Source organism: Sciurus carolinensis, chromosome X (genome assembly GCF_902686445.1).
Source record: "Sciurus carolinensis chromosome X, mSciCar1.2, whole genome shotgun sequence".
NCBI classification, from domain to species: domain Eukaryota; kingdom Metazoa; phylum Chordata; class Mammalia; order Rodentia; family Sciuridae; genus Sciurus; species Sciurus carolinensis.
In genome coordinates, this window is record NC_062232.1 from 102,034,699 (window position 1) to 102,056,480 (window position 21,782).

The following is a 21,782-nucleotide window of genomic DNA, read 5'->3' on the forward strand; positions in this document are numbered from 1 at the left end:
CCCTTAGCCACCCACCTGGCCCAGTGCCTGCATTTATGTGACTGGCCCACAGCTTCAATGCCTGGTCCTGATTTGTCCAATGCAGAACAACTTTCCAAGACAGGCACACAGATCCTGGCACTCAACCCTCAGAACCTCCAGGGAGAGAGGTTCCTGATTGGGAAGTCAAAGGGCAGGCGCAGGAGAGACACAATAGAATAAATTAAAGACCAGGAATTGTGGGGTCCACAAGTGAGGGAAGAGTCTAAGACCAGGCTTCTGGTTCATGTGAGTGGACCCCAAAGGAGAGTCCTGGGGTGCAGTCTTCCAGAGGGACTGGAAATTGCTATACCCCGCCTCCAGGAGTCCTGCCTCCAAGTCTGATCCTCCCACTTTAGTAACTGTCATCATCCTGAGGGTAGAGTTACCAGCAAACTCCAGACAACCCTGCCTATCAGAAGAGAAGGGAGGCAGAGAAGATATTGAATTCCAACAGAAAAAACTGTTCAATATTCCTTCAAGACTCTTTTTTTCCATATATTTTTTCTTTCCTTTTTCATTTCCTGCTCTCACATCCCTATCATCATTGAAATCAAGTAACTTTCATGCACCAGGCTACTGAAGATTGGGAGGTTTCAATAGTATATTACAGTTTTATTGTAGATTCTTTTTTATTTTTTTTAATCATTCTATTTTTCTCTTACCTCTTTCCTTGGAGTCTCTATCTCCCTTTTCTTCTACTAGCAACTAACTTCTCTTGGTATCTCCTTCACTCTTTCTATGATCTAGTACCTCTATATTCTCACTTCTTACCTCATTAAAATTGCATCCTACACCCCTCCCCCATTCACTCATTGTTCACCATAAGAAATTGTAGACCTTATTGCAAACCTATTGTTTATGCTGTAGATAATAATCAAACACTTCATCTCTGGTTTTTATGGCAATACAATTAACATCTTAATTGGGGTTGTTTGGTTTAAGGCTGCATATTATTTTCATTGAGTGCTGTTAATATTGATTTCCCCTTAAAGGCAAGGTACTGGAAACCTACAGGAACATTATAAATCTAAAGGGTGGAAATTATAATACCTTTAATCTACACTGCTAGAGGGGTAGATACATGCACAACATGAAAAAACAAGGGAAGAAAGCACCCCAAACAAATGAAGATGCTATATTAATAGAATCCATTGATAGCACAGAAGAAATGTCAGAAAAGGAGTTCAGAATGTACATAATTAAAATAATCAGTGAAATAAAAGATGATATAAGAGAGCAAAAGCAGGTGGCAAAATATCACTTCAATAAAGAGTTAAAAGAGCAAATAAAGGAAGCAAAAGTTGACTTCAAAAAAGAGATAGAGATTCTGGAAAAAAAAAAACCAGAAATCCTTCAAAAGACAGAAACAATAAACCAAATTAAAAACTCAATAGAAAGCATCACCAACAGACTAGATCACTTGGAAGACTGAACCTCAGACAATGAAGACAAAATATTTAAACTAGAGAATAAAGTTGACCACACAGATAAGATGGTAAGAAATCATGAACAGAACTTCCAAAAATTGTGGGATAACATGAAAAGACCAAATTTAAGAATGATTGGGATTGAGGAAGGCACAGACATACAAACCAAAGGAATGAATGATCTATTCAATGAAATAATATCAGAAAATTTCCCAAACCTGAAGAACAAAATGGAAAATGAAATACAAGAGGATTACAGAACACCAAATGTACAAAATTACACCAGGTCCACACCAAGGCACATTATAATGAAAATGCTAAATAAAGAGAAATACAAAATAAAGAAAGAATTTTAAAGGTTTTAAGATAAAAGTATCAGATTAAGTAAGGGGAAAACCAATGAAGATATCTGCAGATTTCTCAGCCCAGACCCTAAAAGCTAGAAGGGCCTGAAACAACATATTTTAAGCTCTCAAAGAACAGGGTTGCCAACCAAGAATCTCATACCCAGCAAAACTAACCTTCAGATTTGATGATGAATTAAAATCCTTCCATGATAAACAAAAGTTAAAAGAATTTACAAACAGAAAGCCTGAACAAGAGAACAATGTCAGCAAAATACTTCATGAGGAGGAAATGAAAAACAATAGTGTAAGTCAGCAAAGTGAGAAACTACCCTAAAGGAAAAAACAATCAAAGGAGAAACTAAGTAAAGTTAAAAACCAAAAATAAGACAAAAATAAGAATACAAGTCATATCTCAATAATATCCCTAAATATTAATGACTTCATCTCCTTAGTCAAAAGACAGACTGGCAGATTGGATTTAAAACAAAAAGCAAAAAGATCCAACAATATGCTTCCTTCAAGAGACTCATCTCATAGGAAGATATCCACAGAGTGAAGGTGAAAGGATGGGAATAAAAACATATCATGCACACAGATTCCATAAAAAAGCAGGGGTTTCCATTGTCAATTCAGAGAAAGTGGACTTCCAAGTCAGAGTTAGTCAGAGGGATAAGGAAGGACATTTCATACTGCTTAAGGGAATGACAGATCAACGAGATAACAATCATAAATATTTATGCCCCAAACAATGGAGCATCTATGTACATCAAACAAACCCTTCTCAATTTCAGGAATCAAATAGACCACAACACAGTAATACTGGGTGACTTTAACTCACCTTTTTCACCACTGGATAGATCTTACAAACAAAAACTAAACAAAGAAACTACAGAATTCAATAATACAATCAATAATTTAGATTTAAAAGACATATATAAAATATTCCATCCATCAATGAGCAAATACACATTTTTTCTCAGCAGCACATGGATCCTTCCCTAAAATAGATCATATGTTATGCCACAAAGCAACTTTTAGAAAATAGCAAAAAATCAGAGATACTACCTATAAGATCATAATGGAATGAAAGTAGAAATTAATGATAAAATAAAAATCAGAACTCCAACACCCAGAGACTACATAATATGCTATTGAATGATGCATCAATAGCAGAAGACATCAGAGAGGAGATAAAATAATTTGTAGAGGTAAAAGAGAACAATGATAAAATATACCAAAATCTCTGGAACACTTTGAAAGCAGTACTAAGAGGAAAGTTCATTGCATTGAGTTCATTCAATAAAAGAAAAAAATATCAACAAATAAATGACCTAACATTACATATCAAAGTCCCAGAAAAAGAACAGATTAACACCAAAAGCAGAAGAAGACAGTAAATAATTAAAATCATAGCTGAAATCAAAGAAATTGAAACAAAAGAAAGAATTGAAGTAACTGACAAAACTAAAAGTTGGTTCTTTGAAAAAATAAACAAGATTAATAAAACCTTAGCCACACTAATGAAGAGGAGTGGAGAGAAAAGTCAAATTACTAAGACCTGTGATGAAAATGGAAATATCACAATGGACACTATTGAAATAAAAAATGTAATTAGAAGCTATTTTGAAAATCTGTACTCTATAAAATGGAAAATCTTGATGATATCAACAAATTTCTAGAGACAAGATCCAACCAAATTGAATTAGGAAGACAAATACAATTTAACCAGATCAATTTCAAGCAATGAAATAAAAGAGGCTATCAAAAGCCTACCAACCAAGAAAAGCACAGAACCAGGTGGATTCTATTTTTTTTATTGTAAACAAATGGGATACATGTTGTTTCTCTGTTTGTACATGGCGTAAAGACATACCATTTGTGCAATCATAAATTTACATAGGGTAATGTTGTTTATTACATTCTGTTATTTTTTCCCTCCCCCCACCCCTCCCACCTCTCTTTTTCCTCTATACAGTCCTTCCTTCCTCCATTCTTGCCCCCCTCCCAAGCCCTAACTCTAACCCTAACACTAACCCCTCCCACTCCCCATTATGTGTCATCATCCACTTATTAGCGATATCATTCGTCCTTTGTTTTTTGAGATTGGCTTATCTCATGTAGCATGATATTCTCCAATTTCATCCATTTGCCTGCAAATGCCATAATTTTATCATTCTTTATGGCTGAGTAATATTCCATTGTATATATATACCACAGTTTCTTTATCCATTTATCCATTGAAGGACATCTACATTGGTTCCACAATCTGGCTATTGTGAACTGAGCAGCTATGAACACTGATGTGGGTGTATCTCTGTAGTATGCTGATTTTAAGTCCTTTGGGTATAGGCCAAGGAGTGGGATAGCTGGGTCAAATGGTGGTTCCATTCCAAGTTTTCTAAGGAGTCTCCACACTGCTTTCCAGAGTGGCTGCACTAATTTGCAGCCCCACCAGCAATGTAAGAGTGTACCTTTCTCCCCACATCCTCGCCAACACCTGTTGTTGCTTGTATTCTTGATAATCGCCATTCTAATTGGGGTGAGATGGAATCTTAGGGTGGTTTTGATTTGCATTTCTCTTATTACTAGAGATGTTGAACATTTTTCCATATGTTTGTTGATTGCTTGAAGATCTTCTTCTGTGAAGTGTCTATTCATTTCCTTAGCCCATTTGTCAATTGGATTATTTGCATTCTTGGTGTAGAGATTTTTGAGTTCTTTCTAGATTCTGGAGATTAGTGCTCTATCTGAAGTATGATTGGCAAAGATTTTCTCGCACTCTGTAGGCTCTTTCTTCGCATTGCTGATAGTTTCCTTTGCTGAGAGAAAGCTTTTTAGTTTGAATCTATCCCAGTTATTGATTCTTGCTTTTATTTCTTGTGCTATGGGAGTCCTGTTGAGGAAGTTTGATCCTAAGCCGACATGTTGAAGCTCTGGACCTACTTTTTCTTCTATAAGATGCAAGGTCTCTGGTCTGATTCCGAGGTCCTAATCAATTTTGAGTTTAGTTTCATGCATGGTGAGAGATATGGGCTTAGTTTCATTCTGTTGCATATGGATTTCCAATTCTCCCAGCACCATTTGTTGAAGAGGTTATCTTTTCTCCATTGCATATTTTTGGCCCCTTTGTCTAATATGAAAAAAATTGTATTTATTTGGGTTTGTGTCTGTGTCCTTTATTCTGTACCATTGATCTACCTGTCTCTTTTGGTACCAATACCATGCTGTTTTTGTTACTATTGCTTTGAAGTAGAGTTGAAGATCTGGTATTGCGATACCCACTGCTTCACTCTTTCTGCTAAGGATTGCTTTAGCTATTCTGGGTTTCTTATTTTTCCAGACGAATTTCATAATTGCTTGCTCTATTTCTGTAAGGCACGTCATTGGGATTTTAATTGGAATTGCATTGAATCTGTATAGCACTTTTGGTAGTATGGCCATTTTGACAATATTAATTCTTCCTATCCAAGAACATGGGAGATCTTTCCATCTTCTAAGGTTTTCTTTAATTTCTTTCTTTAGTGTTCTGTAGTTCTCATTGTAGAGGTCTTTCACCTCTTTTGTGAGATTGATTCCCAAGTATTTTATTTTTTTCGAGGCTATTGTGAATGTGGTAGTTTTCCTAATTTCTCTTTCTGCAGATTCATCACTTATGTATAAAAATGCATTAGATTTATGTGCATTGATCTTATATCCTGCTACTTTACTGAATTCACTTATGAGTTCTAAAAGTTTTCTGGTGGAATTTCCTGGTTCCTCTAAGTATATAATCATATCATCAGCAAATAAGGATAGTGTGAGTTCCTCTTTTCCTATTCGTATCCCTCTAATTTCTTTGGTCTAATTGCTCTGACTCGAGTTTCAAGGACGATATTGAATAGAAGTGGTGAAAGAGGGCATCCCTGCCTTGTTCAAGTTTTTAGGGGGAATGCTTTCAGTTTTTCACCATTTAGAATGATATTAGCCATGGGCTTAGCATAGATGGCCTTTACAATGTTAAGGAATGTTCCCACTACCCCAATTTTTCTAGTGTTTTGAGCATGAAGGGATGCTGTATTTTATCAAATACTTTTTCTGCATCTATTGAAATAATCATGTGATTCTTGACTTTAAGTCTATTGATATGGTGAATTACATTTATTGATTGTCAGGGGCAGGCTCTGAGGGCCCCAGAGCCGCACCGTGGCCTGATCTCTAAGATGTAGCTTGGCAGCTTGCCAGACATAGCTGCACTCATATACAAGTTTTAGGAAGTAACTCTGGTTGGCTGTTGTACATGAGGCAATCCTGGTATCTGCCTGGAGACTGTTCCTTGATAGGCTGACTTTCCTGGTAATCTACTCTCTCTGATAGGCTGATGTTCTCAATGTAAGTCTGAGACTTGTGGAATAAGGCCTTTTGGTTCCTGTGCTCAAGAAGAGCATACGCGTTGTGATTGTCCCCGCAGGCGGAGGGCGATCATAAGTGGTGCCGAAACCCGGGACCTCAAGTTATAAAGAAGAGACTGATCAGGTAAATACAGGGAAAGTAAAGTACAGTCTGGCCAGGTTAAAGTTCACTAGATAAGCGACGAGTTAAAGTTCGCAGGGTAAGTGACAAGTTAAAGTTCGCAGGGTAAGCGACAAGTTAAAGTTCGCAGGGTAAGCAACAAGTTAAAGTTTGCTCGATAAGCCACGAGTTAAAGTTTGCTGGATAAGTGACGAGTTAAAGTTCACTGGATAAGCGACGGAGTTAAAGTTCATGGGAAGCGACGAGTTAAAGTTCGCGGGAAGCGAGGGAGTTAAAGTTCGCAGGATAAGCGATGGAGATTGAGTGTTTGTAAGTGCTTTTGCTTTTGTTTTGCTAGTTAAAGTGCTTTGTGTTGTTAGTTTAATAGAGAAATATGGGCACTGAAATGTCACGAATGCGCATGGAAGGTCCCTTAAAGGATTTGCTCTGGGCCAATGGAATTCCTCTTGAAACTAAAACAGCCTGAACCAAATGCAGAGAGGCCATAAAACAAGGGGAAGAGGTTTTGGAGGAAATAAAAGAGGAAAGGTCTAAAGCATCAGTAAGGGCGTCAATAAGATCAGAGACAGATAAGGAAAATGAAACTGGGTGTGAGGAACAACTTGTTAGGAAGAGGGAAATCAGTTTAGGGGAGGGTCCCCCATTAGGAGTCTGCCCTACGTTATCCACCTTAAGGCCTGCTTCTCTCCAGGACCTCCCAAAGGGGGCTCCAAGTTTCTCCCCAAAGAGCCGTCGCCTAAAGAACCGCCGGCTCCTCCCTGTTGCATCTGCTTCCAGAAACTCACAAACTCTAACCTCCCCCCTCCCTGTAGGGCCTTCCTGGTAAATGTTAAAATGTTAGTTCGGGAAGGAATGACTACCGATAACAAATTGGCCTATGCAGGGATGAAAGACGGCTCCATGGGAAGGTGGATTGTGGCTACCAAAGATATTGGCACACAGCTTCCGCAAGCAAGTGGGCAGATGGAAAAGGATTCCTTATCTTCAAGTCTCTTCTTTCTTGCGCTTCTATGCTAATTCCTTCTCCTCCTCCAACTTCGCCCCACCCAGCCCACCTAGTCCTCTTGCCATGAGGTCCCACATATGCCAGTGTGGAGGGAGTAACCAGCCCAACCATCAGTGGCATGTCCTAGTAAGGAGTATGATATAGTAGCCCCAGTCCCCACAAATATTGGGAGATAACTGTTTCACAATTTTCTGCGTCCAAACCTGAATTGATTACTAACCAGGTTTAAGGGTTAAAATGCCCTAGGCATCAAGTTTCTGCTGGAACATTTCATCCCCTTTCAGATCCAAATCTCAGTCAAGGCTTACATTGAAATGTAAAAAGAGAAAGCCTGAAGGCTCAGTAGGAGACCTGTCTCAAACCCTCCCCCAAAAAAGAAAAAAAGAGCAAAAAGTCTTACCTGAACTCCAGCAAAAGTAAATTTTATGGTGCTTTACTAAAGTACTTAACGGCCGCTTCATTTTTCCAGGACTCTTGTTTTTTTTGAATTCTACATTTTTTTTGAGCTCATGATTTTTTTGATCAGTTCTATTTTTTTTTAACTCAACTAGAGTTTTTGAACATCTGTTACATTGCAATGGAGATTCACCTATAAAGTTTCAAGGCCTTTGATTTTGTGTTATGTGTATGTCGTGCTGTCCAATGTCATGTTTTGTCTGTATCAAAATTGAGCGCTCCTAAAATTAAAATTTAAAAATGGATCCAAATATTTTTAATTCACGTGATTTAAAAAGGTTCGATTTAAATTGGGTAAACTAATAGAAGTAAAATGTCTTGAAAATAACTTGCAGGTCTCTAGGTGGTCAAACTAATATAATGTTGATGTTTATAAAATGTCTAACATCAATTTTTCTAGGACTTTCCTCCAACAAGAAAAAGCTGGCAAATACTGTTCAGGACACTTGTCTAATATCTTGGTTTTTTTAAGAAAATAAGTGAATTAGAATTGACATGCATGGGATTACTCAAATGTGTTTGTACAGAAAATTGTTTTGTGTCATCACTAAACTAAAAACAAGGTTACTAAGAGTTATGTCCTAACAGGTACAATTCTATACACAAAGGGTTCTAAAAGTTTCAACTGTGTTTCAGTTAGAGTACTATAATAACAAAATATTTAATCTTGTTAAAATAGAGTAATTTATCTAAATTCAGAAATTTCATAAGAGTTGTTTCAGAATGTGAACAAAGAGGTCAACAGATAGGAAAAAATAAATAAATAAAAGGTTCTAGATATGGAAATATATCTAGTGAAAAACAAAATGTTTCTGGGTAAGAAAGTGCTTATGTGATAAAATACATGAGGGTCTAAATAAGTGCTAAGAAAGTCTGTAAATAAACAAAAAGGGGGAATAGGGGAGACCTTCAGGTCCCCTGAAGATAAACTTTCTCTTTGCCTCTTTATTTTAAAAATTTTTAACTCTGAATAACATGGGTCGCTCTGCCGCTGAGAGACATGGCAATCATAAACAACATGATAGAGCGACGGTAAAATGGAAGGATGTTCTTACAGGACAATGGAACGGCCCAGACCCGGTGCTTTACTGGAGCGTGGCTCGGTTTGTGTGTTTCCACAGGACAAAATATCGCCTATCTGGGTTCCTGAGCAACTAACTCGACCAGTGCCAATGCTACCAACAAGTAACTCAGACCAACAAAATGAAGATGCTGAACATACTCCTGATGACCATGATGCTCGTAGCCTTTCCCCCCTTGAACTAACTTACAACCTCTTTTTAGTTTCTTAGGAGGAACAGTTTAACTATGTACCTTTTCACCCACCCCAGTTTGTGTGTTTCCCCCCTTTTACGTTTCTGCTAACTAACGAAACAACTGTTTCTCTCAATTGTGCTTCAGATTTATGCTATCTCTCTCAATGTTGAAATGCTTCTAGGTTCCCGCTGGCAGTCTTAATGTGTGTTCCTACCTTCTCCTACCAGTCCCAGTCTCTGTTACAGATGCTGAATTGCCAGTGTTACTATCAAGAAACAGGAGAGATTTTGGCATCACAGCGGCTGTGTTCACTGCAATAGTGGTTTCTGCAACAGCAGCACTAGCAACTGCCATACCTACAGCAACAGCAGTCAATCACTTGGCCAAAATACAGCTACAGCCTTACAGACTCAAGAAGCTCTAAACAACCATTTTAAGGCAGGCATACTCCTTGTAAATCAAAGAGTGGACTTACTACAAGAACAAGTGGATATCTTGCAAGGACTTTTGGGACTGGGATGTGTTTATCCTTTAAGAGAAGTGTGTGTCACCCCTATTGCTTATAATAACCTTAGCTCTGTGGTTATGTTATCTAAAAATCTCTCTGTCTACCTTACTGGTAATTGGTCATCTATGTTTGATAATTTAACCAGTCAGCTATGAGCTGAAATATTCAGAGTCAATGCCACCAGGGTTCAAGTGGCATCAGTATCTGAGATGTTCTCTTTGTTATCTAAAGCCCTGGGATTGAAAAAACAGTGGGCTGGAACAGTAGCTGCTCTGATTATTATCTGCTTAGGGATAGCCTATGTTATACGCAGCCAAATCAGAACTCGCCAAGATGCCCGATGTCATCAACGGGCTATAGTAGACTTTGACAGCCATTGAAGACAGGCACATCCCCCCAAGTATGGCTAAGCATGCTGGACCAGTAGTCAAAGACGGGTAAGATCTGTGGAAATGCATACCAACCTAAGACAGGGTTCTGACGCCTGGAGGACAGAATTCCAATGACGGGTAAGGGTGTAATTTGCCATGGACAACCTAAGACAGGCATGGTCCCAAGTCATCTTTTCTTTATTTAAAGAATAAGGGGGAGATGTCAGGGGCGGGCTCTGATGGCCCCAGAGCCGCACCCTGGCCTGATCTCTAAGATGGTGCCTGGCAGCTAGCCAGACATAGCTGCATTCATATACAAGTTTTAGGAAGTAACTCTGGTTGGCTGTTGTACATGGGGCAATCCTGGTATCTGCCTGGAGACTGTTCCTTGATAGGCTGACTTTCCTGGTAGTCTACTATCTGATAGGCTGATGTTCTCAATATAAGTCTGAGACTTGTGGAATAAGGCCTTTTGGTTCCTGTGCTCAAGAAGAGCGTACGCGTTGTGATTGTCCCTGCGGGCGGTGGACGATCATAATTGATTTCCTGATGTTGAACCAACCTTGCATCCCTGGGATGAAACCCACTTGATCATGGTGCACTATCTTTTTAATATGTTTTTGTATGCGATTTGCTAAAATTTTGTTGAGAATTTTTGCATCGATGTTCATTAAGGATATTGGTCTGAAATTTTCTTTCCTCGATGTGTTTCTGTCTGGTTTAGGTATTAGGGTAATATTAGCTTCATAGAATGAGTTTGGGAGGGTTCCCTCCTCTTCTATTTTATGGAATACTTTAAGAAGTATTGGAATGAGCTCTTCTTTAAAGGTTTTGTAGAACTCGGCTGAGAACCCATCTAGTCCTGGACTTTTATTTGTTGGTAGACTTTTGATGACTTCTTGTATTTCATTACTTGAAATTGGTCTATTTAAATTGTGTATGTCCTCCTCGTTCATTTTAGGCAATTCATATGTCTCTAGAAACCTGTTGATGTCTTCGAAAATTTCTATTTTGTTGGAGTATAGATTTTCAAAATAGTTTCTAATTATGTTTTGTATTTCAGTCGTGTCTGTTGTGATATTTCCTTGTTCATTCTGAATTTTAGTGATTTGGGTTTTCTCTCGTCTTCTCTTTGTTAGTGTGGCTAAAGGTTTATCAATTTTGTTTATTTTTTCGAATAACCAACTATTTATTTTGTCAATTTTTTGTATTGCTTCTTTTGTTTCAATTTCGTTGATTTCAGCTCTGAGTTTATTTCCTGTCTTCTACTACTTTTGATGTTGGTCTGTTCTTCTTTTTCTAGGGCTTTGAGCTGTAGTGTTAGGTCGTTTATTTGTTGAGTTTTACTTCTTTTATTGAATGTGCTCCATGAAATAAATTTTCCTCTAAGTACTGCTTTCATAGTGTCCCAAAATTTTGATATGATGTTTCTTTGTTCTCATTTACCTCTAAGAATTTTTTAATTTCCTTCCTAATATCTTCTGTTATCCATTCATCATATAATAGTATATTGTTTAATCTCCAGGTGTTGGAGTAATTTCTGTCTTTTATTCTTTCATTTATTTGTAACTTCAGTCCATTATGATCTGATAGAATACAAGGTAGTGTCTTTATCTTCTTGTATTTGCTGACATTAGCTTTGTGGCATAATATATGGTCTATTTTAGAGAAGGATCCATGTGCTGCTGAGAAGAAAGTGTATTCGCTCTTGGTTGGATGGTATATTCTATAAATGTCTGTTAAGTCTAAATGATTGATTGTGTTATTGAGATCTATGGTTTCTTTGTTCAATTTTTGTTTGGAAGATCTGTCCAGTGGTGAGAGAGGCGTGTTAAAATCACCTAGTATTATTGTGTTATGGTCTATTTGGTTTCTAAAATTGAGAAGGATTTGTTTGACATACATGGATGAGCCACTGTTTGGGCATAGATGTTTATGATTGTTATATCTTGCTGATTTATGCTTCCCTTAAGCAGTATGAAATGTCCTTCTTTATCCCTTCTGACTAACTTTGGCTTGAAGTCCTCATTATCTGAAATGAGGATGGATACTCCAGCTTTTTTGCTGAGTCCCTGTGCATGGTATGTTTTTCCCCATCCTTTCACCTTCAGTCTATGGATATCTCTTTCTATGAGGTGAGTCTCTTGCAGGCAACACAATGTTGGATCTTTCTTTTTAATCCAATCTGCCAGTGTGTCTTTTGATTGATGAATTCAGGCCATTAACATTCAGGGTTATTATTGAGATATGATTTGTATTCTCGGTCATTTGGTTCATTTATTTTATTTTATTTATTTATTTATTTTTGACACAACTTGGTTTCTCCTTTATTTGACAGTTCCTTTAGGATAATTCCTCCCTTTGCTGATTTGCTTCTTTGTTTTTTATCTCTTCCTCATGAATATTTTGCTGAGAAAGTTCTGTAATGCTGGCTTTCTTTTTGTAAATTCTTTTAGCTTTTGTTTATCATGGAAATATTTTATTTCATCATCAAATTTGAAGGTAAGTTTTGCTGGGTATAAGATTCTTGGTTGGCATCCATTTTCTTTCAGAGCTTGAAAAATGTTGTTCCAGGCCCTTCTACCTTTTAGGGTCTGGATTGAAAAATCTGCTGATATCCATATAGGTTTCCCCCTGAATGTAATTTGTTTTTTTTCTCTCACAGCCTTTAAAATTCTGTCTTTATTTTGTATGTTATGTATTTTCATTATAATGTGCCTTGGTGTGGGTCTGTTGTAATTTTGTGTATTTGGAGTCCTATAAGCCTCTTGAACTTGATTTTCCATTTCATTCTTCAGATTTGGGAAATTTTCTGATATTATTTCATTGAATAGATTGTTCATTCCTTTGGTTTGTTTCTCTAAGCCTTTCTCAATACCAATAATTCTTAAATTTGGCCTTTTCATGATATCAGAATCTTGGAGATTCTGTTCATGATTTCTTACCATCTTCTCGGTTTGTTCGACTTTGTTTTCAAGGTTAAATATTTTGTCTTCAATATCTGAGGTTCTGTATTCCAGGTGTTCTATCCTATTGGTTATGCTTTCTATGGTTTTCTTAATTAGGTTTATTGTTTCTTTCATTTCAAGGATTTATGTTTGTTTTTTTTTCAATATCTCTAACTCTTTATTGAAATGATCTTTTGCTTCCTGTATTTGCTCTTTTAACTGTCGATTGGTGTGATCATTCAATGCCTGCATTGCTCTTTCATCTCATCATTCAATGCCTGCATTTGCTCTTTCATCTCATCGTTTACCTTCTCTGATCATTTTAATTATGTAAATTCTGAACTCCCTTTCTGTCATTTCTTCTGCCATGCTGTCGTTGGACTTTATTGATGTAACATCTAGATTTGTTTGGGGGCATTTTCTTCCCTTGTTTTCTCATATTGTTCAGGAATCACTGGACCATTAAGTTATTGCAGATTTCCTGTATTGACTTATAATGTCCCTGAAGATTGCTAGTATATCCCCTCTTAGCCTTCAGTAGCCTGAAGTCTTGGAGGAAGTTGTTAATGTGGTGCTCCACAAGGAAGCTGCCTCTCTAGAGTGATGACCCTTAGGTGGGGTATATTCCCTGCTAGTGGGCAGAGGTGCCTCCACCTGTTGACCAGTGGTCATCCAAAGGGGAACTAGGCTGCGGGCTGAGGCAAGGCCTGTTTGTGCCTGTGTCTCTGATTTTACCATCCTTGTTGGAAAACCTCCCCCGGTAGGGAAGACTCACCCACTGGGGAGGTCTCGCTGGTCAGTTCCCCTCCTAGAGGTTCCCCTCAATCTACAACTAACGCCTGGGCTGGGCTGCCTCCTGTGCAACGTTCCCAGTGGCCCGGACCTACCTCCTGGGCCTGGGAGCCTCACCCTTCGCAGACGAATCTCTTAGGCTGCCTCTCCTCAGAGAATCTGCCCGCAGTCTTGGAACCTTCGCTCTGCCCTAAATGTGTCTCTGTGCGGCTCTTCCACCAAGAAGCTGCCTAGGTCCTGGGACCCTGCTCTGCACCTAATCGCCTGGCTATGTGACCCGTCCTCTGAGCAGCCACCTGGAGCCCCATACAGTCGCTCCGAGTCCCAGCGATCCCGCCACACTCCTTTCCTCTGGACTGTTGCCCCGGTGTTCCGACGCGGTCCCTAGGAGTCTAAGCAACTCACTTCGTGTCTCCTCTCCCGCCAACTGCCATAGCCCTAGGCAGTCACTTTGAGTCCACGTGACCTGCCTGGTTCCTCCTCCTCCTCGGGGTAGCCCCCCAGGTGTTCAGGAGCGGTCGCTCCAAGACCAAGTGACCCACCGTGCTCCTCCTCTAGGCAGGCCCCCAGTGTTCAGGATGTGGTCGCTTTGAGTCCAAACAACTCACCACTCGCCTCCTCCTCTGAGCAGGCACCTGGAGCTCTGATGCAGTCACTCCTAGACCAAGCAACCCGCCGTGCTCCTCCTCTTCCTACGGGCAGCCTCTGGTGTTCAGAAGCGGTCGCTCTGAGTCCAAACAGCTCGACACGCATCTCCTCCTCTAGGCAGCTGCTTGGAGCCCCAGTGGTGCTCTGAGTCCAAGCGCTGTGCTGAGTGGCCTCTCTATGATGATCCCAGTTGTCCAAGTTCACTGCTTCCAGCGGGGGGAGGGGTGTCTCGCCGGGCAACTCTACTTCACAAATTCCCTGTGTTCCGGGACTACTGCCCCATCTGGGATGCCTCCCCAATGGGAGAGACTCACCCGGCGGCTTTGAGTTGGTCCCAAGTCTCTCACTATCTCCTCTTTTGAATCCTGAGTCCTGGGGCAACATGAAATGCAGCCGCCCTCTAGTCCGCCATCTTGAAACCCCCAGGTGGATTCTTAACTGAGTTCTACAAGACCTTCGAAAACAAACTAATACCAATACTTCTTAAAGTATTCCATGAAAGAGAAAAAGAGGCAACCCTTCAAACTCATTCTATGAAGCTAGTATCATCCTGATACCAAAACCAGACAAAGGTACATCAAGGAAAGAAAACTTCAGACCAATATCCCTGATGATCATAGATGCAAATTTCTTAACAAAATTATGGCAAGTCACATACAAAAACATATTAAAAAGATAGTGCACCATGATCAAGTGGGGTTCATCCCAGGGACGCAAGGTTGGTTTGACATCTGGAAATCAATAATTATAATTCATCACATTAATGGACTTAAAATTTTGAATCATATGATAATTTCAATAGATGCAGAAAAAGCATTTGACAAAATGCAGCACCCTTTCATGCTCAAAACACTAGAAAAAATAGGGATATTAGGAACATACCTCAACATTGTAAAGGCTATCTATGCTAAGCCCCTGACCAACATCATTCTAGAACGAGAAAAACTGAAAGCATTCCCCCTAAAAATCAGAACAGACAGGGATGCCCTCTTTCATCACTTCTATTCAACATCGTCCTTGAAACTCTAACCAGAGCAATTAGACAGATGAAAGAAAGTAGTGGGATACAAATAGGAAAAGAAGAACTAAAATTAAAACTATTTGCTGATGACATGATTCTGTATTTACAGGATCCAAAACTTCCACCAGAAAACTTCTAGAAACTCATAAATAATTCAACAAAGTAGCAGGATATAAAATCAACTCATAAATCTAATACATATCTATTCATAAGTGCTTGAAATTTCTGAAAGAGAAATTAGGAAGACTACCCCATTCACAATAGCTTCAAAAAAATATATTTGGGAATCAATCTAACAAAAGAAGTGAAAGACCCCTACAATGAAAACTGCAAAACACTAAAGAAAGAAATTCAAGAAAACCTTAGAAGATGGAAAGATCTCCAATGTTTTTGGATAGGCAGAATTAATATTGTCAAAATGCCATATTGTCATATTGCCAAAAGCACTATACAAATTCAATGCAATTCCAATTAAAATCTCAACAAATTTTTTTGGGAAAACTGGAAATCCATATGTAACAAAATGAAATTAAATCCCTATCTCTCACCATGCACAAAACTCAACCCATAATGGATCAAGGACCTAGGAATTAAAGCAAAGATGCTTTACCAAATAGAAGTAAAAGTAGGCCCAAATATTCATCTTGTCAGCTTAGGATCTGACTTCCTTAATAAGACAACTCATGTGCAAGAAATAAAAGCAAGAATCAATTAATGGAATGGATTCAAACTAAAAACACTTTGTTTCTCAGCAAGGAAACAATCAACAATGTGAAGAGAGAGCTACAGAGTGAGAGAAAAATCTTTGACACATGCCCTTCAGATAGAGCACTAATCTCCAGAATTTATAACTAAGTCAAAAAACTTAACACCAAAAATAAAAATAACCCCATCAATAAATGAGCTAAGGAACTGAGCAAAGACTTCACAGAAAAAGATATACACTCAGTCAACACATATATGAAAAAATGTTCAACATCTCTAGTAATTAGAGAAATGCAAATCAAAACTACCCTAAGATTTCATCTCACCCTAGTCAGAATGGCTATTGTCACAAATACAAGCAACAATATGTGTTAGCGAGGATGTGGGGAAAAAGGTACCCTCATACATTGCTGGTGGGAATGCATATTAGTTCAGCCACTCTGGAAAGCAGTGTGGAGATTCCTCAGAAAACTTGGAATGGAACTGGCATTTGACCCAGCTATCCCACTCCTTGGTCTATACCTGAAAGACTTAAAATCAGCATACTACAGTGAGGCAGTCATGTGAATATTTATAGCAGTTCAATTCACAATAGCTAGATTGTAGAACCAACCTAGATGCCCCTCAATAGATGAATGGATAAAGAAACTATGGTATATATACACAATGGAATATTAACTCAGCCATAAAGAAGAATAAAATTATCACATTTTCAGGTAAATGGATGGAGTTAGAGAATATCATGGTAAGCAAGATAAGCCAATCCCAAAAAAATCAAAGGCCAAATGTTTTCTATGATAGGCAGTTGGTGATACATAACTGGGGGTGTGGGGGTGGGTAAGAAAAGAATGGAAGTACTTTGGGTTGTGTAGAGGGAAATGAGGGGATGGGAGGGAGCGAGGGGAAGGAAGATGGTGGTATGAGATGGACATGATTTCCCTATGTACATGTATGATTACACAAATGTTGTGACTCTACATCATGTACAACCAGAAAAATGAAAATTTGTACTCCATTTGTGGACAATAAATCAAAATGCATTCTGTTGTCATATATAACTAAATAGAACAAAACTATAAACATTAAATTAAAAAAGAGAAGTCCAAAGTGTTTTATTTGATCCAACAGTAATTGTTGTCTAATGATTGGTATTGAAAAATGCTTAGTCTGATTTTCTTCCTAGCAACAGAAAATGGAGGATAGTGGACTCTTTCCTCCATGCACTCCTTTTAAAAAATGAGCAATAAACTTTCAAAAGAAACTTTTGAGTGCCTAGCATATGAATTCCAAAACTCCACATACCTTTATTTCTGCTTATATATCATGCAAAACTATAGCATCATGAGATATTTCCTCCAATGTAGCAAGTGCTATTTAGGGGTAGTTCTCCACTGTTCAACATCCCTTGCAAAAGGGAATATTGGTAGAACACAGTCTTAGAGCCCACAGTGTCTTTCTTTAATCTATTACCTCAATGGTGATGGTCCTGTTTTCTTCCTTCATTTCTGCTTTTGGCATTAACACCTGTTTTATCTTTTCATCAAGATATCAGGCTCCAGCTGTTGCACAGTGAACCTCCAGTTCTCTAGGTTTTTCCTGTAGATACTGGCTTAACATATGTTCTTAATCACCAATGCCTTTACTTAAGCTCTCTTTTATAGCAACCCACTTCCACTACATGTTAAAGTCTATAAAATTAAAAATCTTAATATGGCATCAACCCAGAACTCTTTGAAGACTTTGCTAAGATGCCATTTTTCTCCATGGTAACTTCATATTTACTTTATCTGTAGTTTTTTATCACCTTATAACAAATACTATGAAGTGGTATGTCTACTATTTCTCTCCCCATATTAGGTTTTCTACAGTGTAGCATTTATGCCCATGTTTCACTGATATATTCACCAATCCCAAAAAGCTACTTTGTTATAGAAAGTGCTCAATAAAAGTTTGTAGAATAATTAATCTAGCCCAATTCATTTATATCAGGATGTCCTGATGTTGATAATTATCTAAATTAATGTTTTATCCATATCTCCTTAGATTTGTGATGAGGAGTTTTAATGATTGGTGACAATTCTACAGATTAGGCCAACTCCATTCCTGTTAACACTCTATATGCACTGACAAAAGATACTTGTTTCTTCTATTTTTTCATTAGAAGTATTCTGCATATTCTACCTATCACTCTACTGACAAATAGTCCAGGTAGAACCACCTTAGCAATTCACATATTTTATTTGCATCTCACAAAATTTGACAGTAAATTTCACCACTTCTATGAAGTCTTTTACAATTTGCTCTACACAATGTTTTGATCTTATGTACACTGTATGTTATTTTCTGTATTTGTGTATGTTGCACATACATGGTAGCAGCCATAGATGCATGTGACCCCTGTTTCAGTCTATGAATACATTTCTAGTTCTTGAGTGCAAATAGAAGATTTTCTTGAAAGCATTGCCTCAGTTCTGATTGGGGACTATCCTATTCCCATCTTAGATTCCTAAATGGGTTTACTTATCTTTTACTCTGCAAAATCATTTAAATAAGTCAATGCCATCTTATTTCTATAAAACATTATTCACCTCATATTTCTGGAATAAAAAGAGAAAGGAAGAGCTGTAGGATTTGGCATTCAAGATTAGGGTCAGAAGAGAGATTCTTCAAGATGCTGGAAGAGTGGTGAGCACCAATGTCATTTCTCCTTGTGTTGTTTATTTGAAGCTTGGTGGGAATTTTGGCTACATCTGCTCTAACTGTGTCAGCACATACAAGAACAGTGTGTGCTTTCTCAGATGGGTGGATTTTTAATGTTCAATTTGCTGCAGTGATTCTGCTTAAGCAGGACCTTAGAAAAGATAAGGAACTACCAAAGAACGAAAAGCACATCTGTCCCTTTGTGGCCTTATCAAAGTTATCTCAATTCAAAGGGAAATTAAAAGTCTAAAAATCAGTAATTGCTACCCTTTCAAAGGAAGTAGCAGAAAATTCAAGCAACTTGCTTGCGTTGACAGTTTACAAATGTTTAATTATTTGGGTTATTATTGCTGCTAGATTTTTTTTTCTGTTCTAAACACCCCTAATAATACCAAAACCCAAGAAGAATGAGCAATTCTGGAAAATGACCCATTTACCACTTTTAGCTTTCTTCCCTTTAGAAATTGTCAAAAAATGAGGGGGCATGTGTTTCCCCACCTGGTGTGATGTATTGTCATGGATAGATGTGTTAAAACCTATTTCCATCCCCAGGTAGTAATACCTTTAAATTTCTATATAAAACGTCATTTTTCTCCAAAACTTTCTCAGTTTCAGAATTCCTGATCACAAATTTAGCATTAATTACATACTGTCCACAGAATCAGCAAATCATGCCCTTTTCCAGTGATGCAGTATTTCTGTGAGATACGATGAAATTGTCAATATATATTTCACCCACTTTTCTTTCTTAGGGCTTCCATACTTCAAAGGTCACCTTTGAATTCTAAGAATAGTGGTTGAAACTCTACCCCTTTCCATTAAGGGACTCCATACTCCTCTCCAAAAGGTGTTTATATTTTACCTACAATTTTAAGGTCTAGGGGTGAATGCATTTGAATGTTTGATAACAAGCTATTCTGGAAATTGTGTGTGTTAAGATATTCATATATTGCTAGCATACAGAGAAGAAATAGTTTAATAATAGAATTAAGAGATATCTGATCTTATATGGGTTTTAGTGTGTATTTGATATTGGATTTAATACCCTAATTATACAATGAATGCCTACAAAGAAACATTAAAAAATAAAAATTTGGCAAAATACTTGGATAGACCTTTCAAAAAAGGTCTAATGACCAATAAAAACATGAAAAGATACACAAATACCATTAATCATTAGGAAAATTCAAGCTAAATCCACAATAATATATCTCTATCTACACTAGCATGGTTTAGAATTTAAAAAAACTGACAGCACCAAATATGGAGAGGATGTGGAGCTACTAGATTTGTCATATATTTTTGGTGGGAGTGTAAAATGGTACAGTTTTGTGAGTGAACATGTAACTACCATATGATCAGCATTTCCTCTCTCTACATATTTTCCAAAGAAACATAAAACCTGTATCTATGCAAAGATTTGTACAAAGATGTTCATGATACTTTAATCATAAGAGAAATACATTGAAAAATACCCACCTATCCATCAGCAAGGAAATGTAAATATTCATCATATATCCACACATGGACTACTGCTTAATCAAAAGGGAAGGACTATTGATATCTACAAAAAAAATGAATGTGAAAACATTATATTTAGTTAAAAAAGTCAAACTCACAATATTCATTACTGCATGATATCATTTTTAAATATTTTTATTCATCATACACAAATGGAGTATAACTATCATTTCTGTGTTTGTACATGAAGTAGAGTCATGCATTTGCGTCTTCATACACATACATAGAGTAATGATGTTCACCTCATTCTATTATCTTTCCTTCCACTGCCCTGTAGCAGAAGAATAGAAGAAGCATATCATTTTTGAAGTTCTATCATAGGAGAGACATATGTATAGAGATAGAAATTAGACAAGCAGTTGCCTCTGGTAGGTGCAGGGGAATAGACAAGAAACAGATAGAAGAGAACTTTTTACAGCAACAGAACTGCTGCTCTATATCTTGATTGGGGTGTTAGATTCAGGTGTAGACATTTATCAAAACTAATCATAGTATAGATTTAAGATCTGTGCTTTTTATTGAATATAATCATTACTCAATAAAAATATTTTTAAAAGAATGTCATAGCCAAACTTGATTAGTATAAGCCTGAACTAAATTTAGATACTTATTTCCATTTACAAAGCTATACACAGTAGCCTTGCTTATTTCTAGCTTAGATTAATTTCAATATGTAACAGTCACACACAAGAATGAACAGCCAATTGTATTAGGGAAATGTGATGAAATTTCATGTGTGCTTGAAAAATTACATAGACTTAAAGTAAAACTGGAAAATATATACTTATGATATTTTTAAAAATTGCAATAGCTACAAAAAAATAAAATGTTAACATACCTGTACAGTATGAAAATATAATTTTATCAGAAAGTACATCTAAAGCCAAGGGGATTTTTAGAAATTTAAATAACTTTTTCCAAATAATCTACCCAGGAAATGAACTGACATTCTTCCTTCTGGAGATATAATACTACTGCCACTTTTACAATGATGTTTTCCAGTAACTAAAATAAAGTTCCACTTAACACATCAAAAGGAGCATAACACTTGAAAAATATAAAACTAGAGTTACTCTGGTTGAAGAGTATGCAAGAAGTGTGAGATTCAATCCTAAGCAATTCCTCCATCAATCATCCCTAAAGTCACTATCTTTCCTTATCTAAGTCTAGGATGCAACTAAAAATTGCAGGCCAGTTAAAAAATACTTATGAAACATGTATTCCTATAAAAGTATAAGCTTGAGCTCTGAAAGCTATTTACCTACAAGAACCATTAGCAGGGATAAGAAATATGTATGTGGGACTTGTGAGTCATGTGATAGTTCATGAGAGAAGATGAATAAAGGACAGAAACATGAGGTAGAAATAAGGGAAAGAGTAAAGAGATGAGCAAAAGTAATGCTTAGCTTCTGGAGGTAATACTGTAACTGGCAATAACTGCTGAGGAAGTGCTGATGCCTTAGATTTCTGATATCAAGCGTGAATCAAGCATATGCTTGACTTGTATCAAGCATAACTGTGTGGAAAATACCTTATTTGACTCAA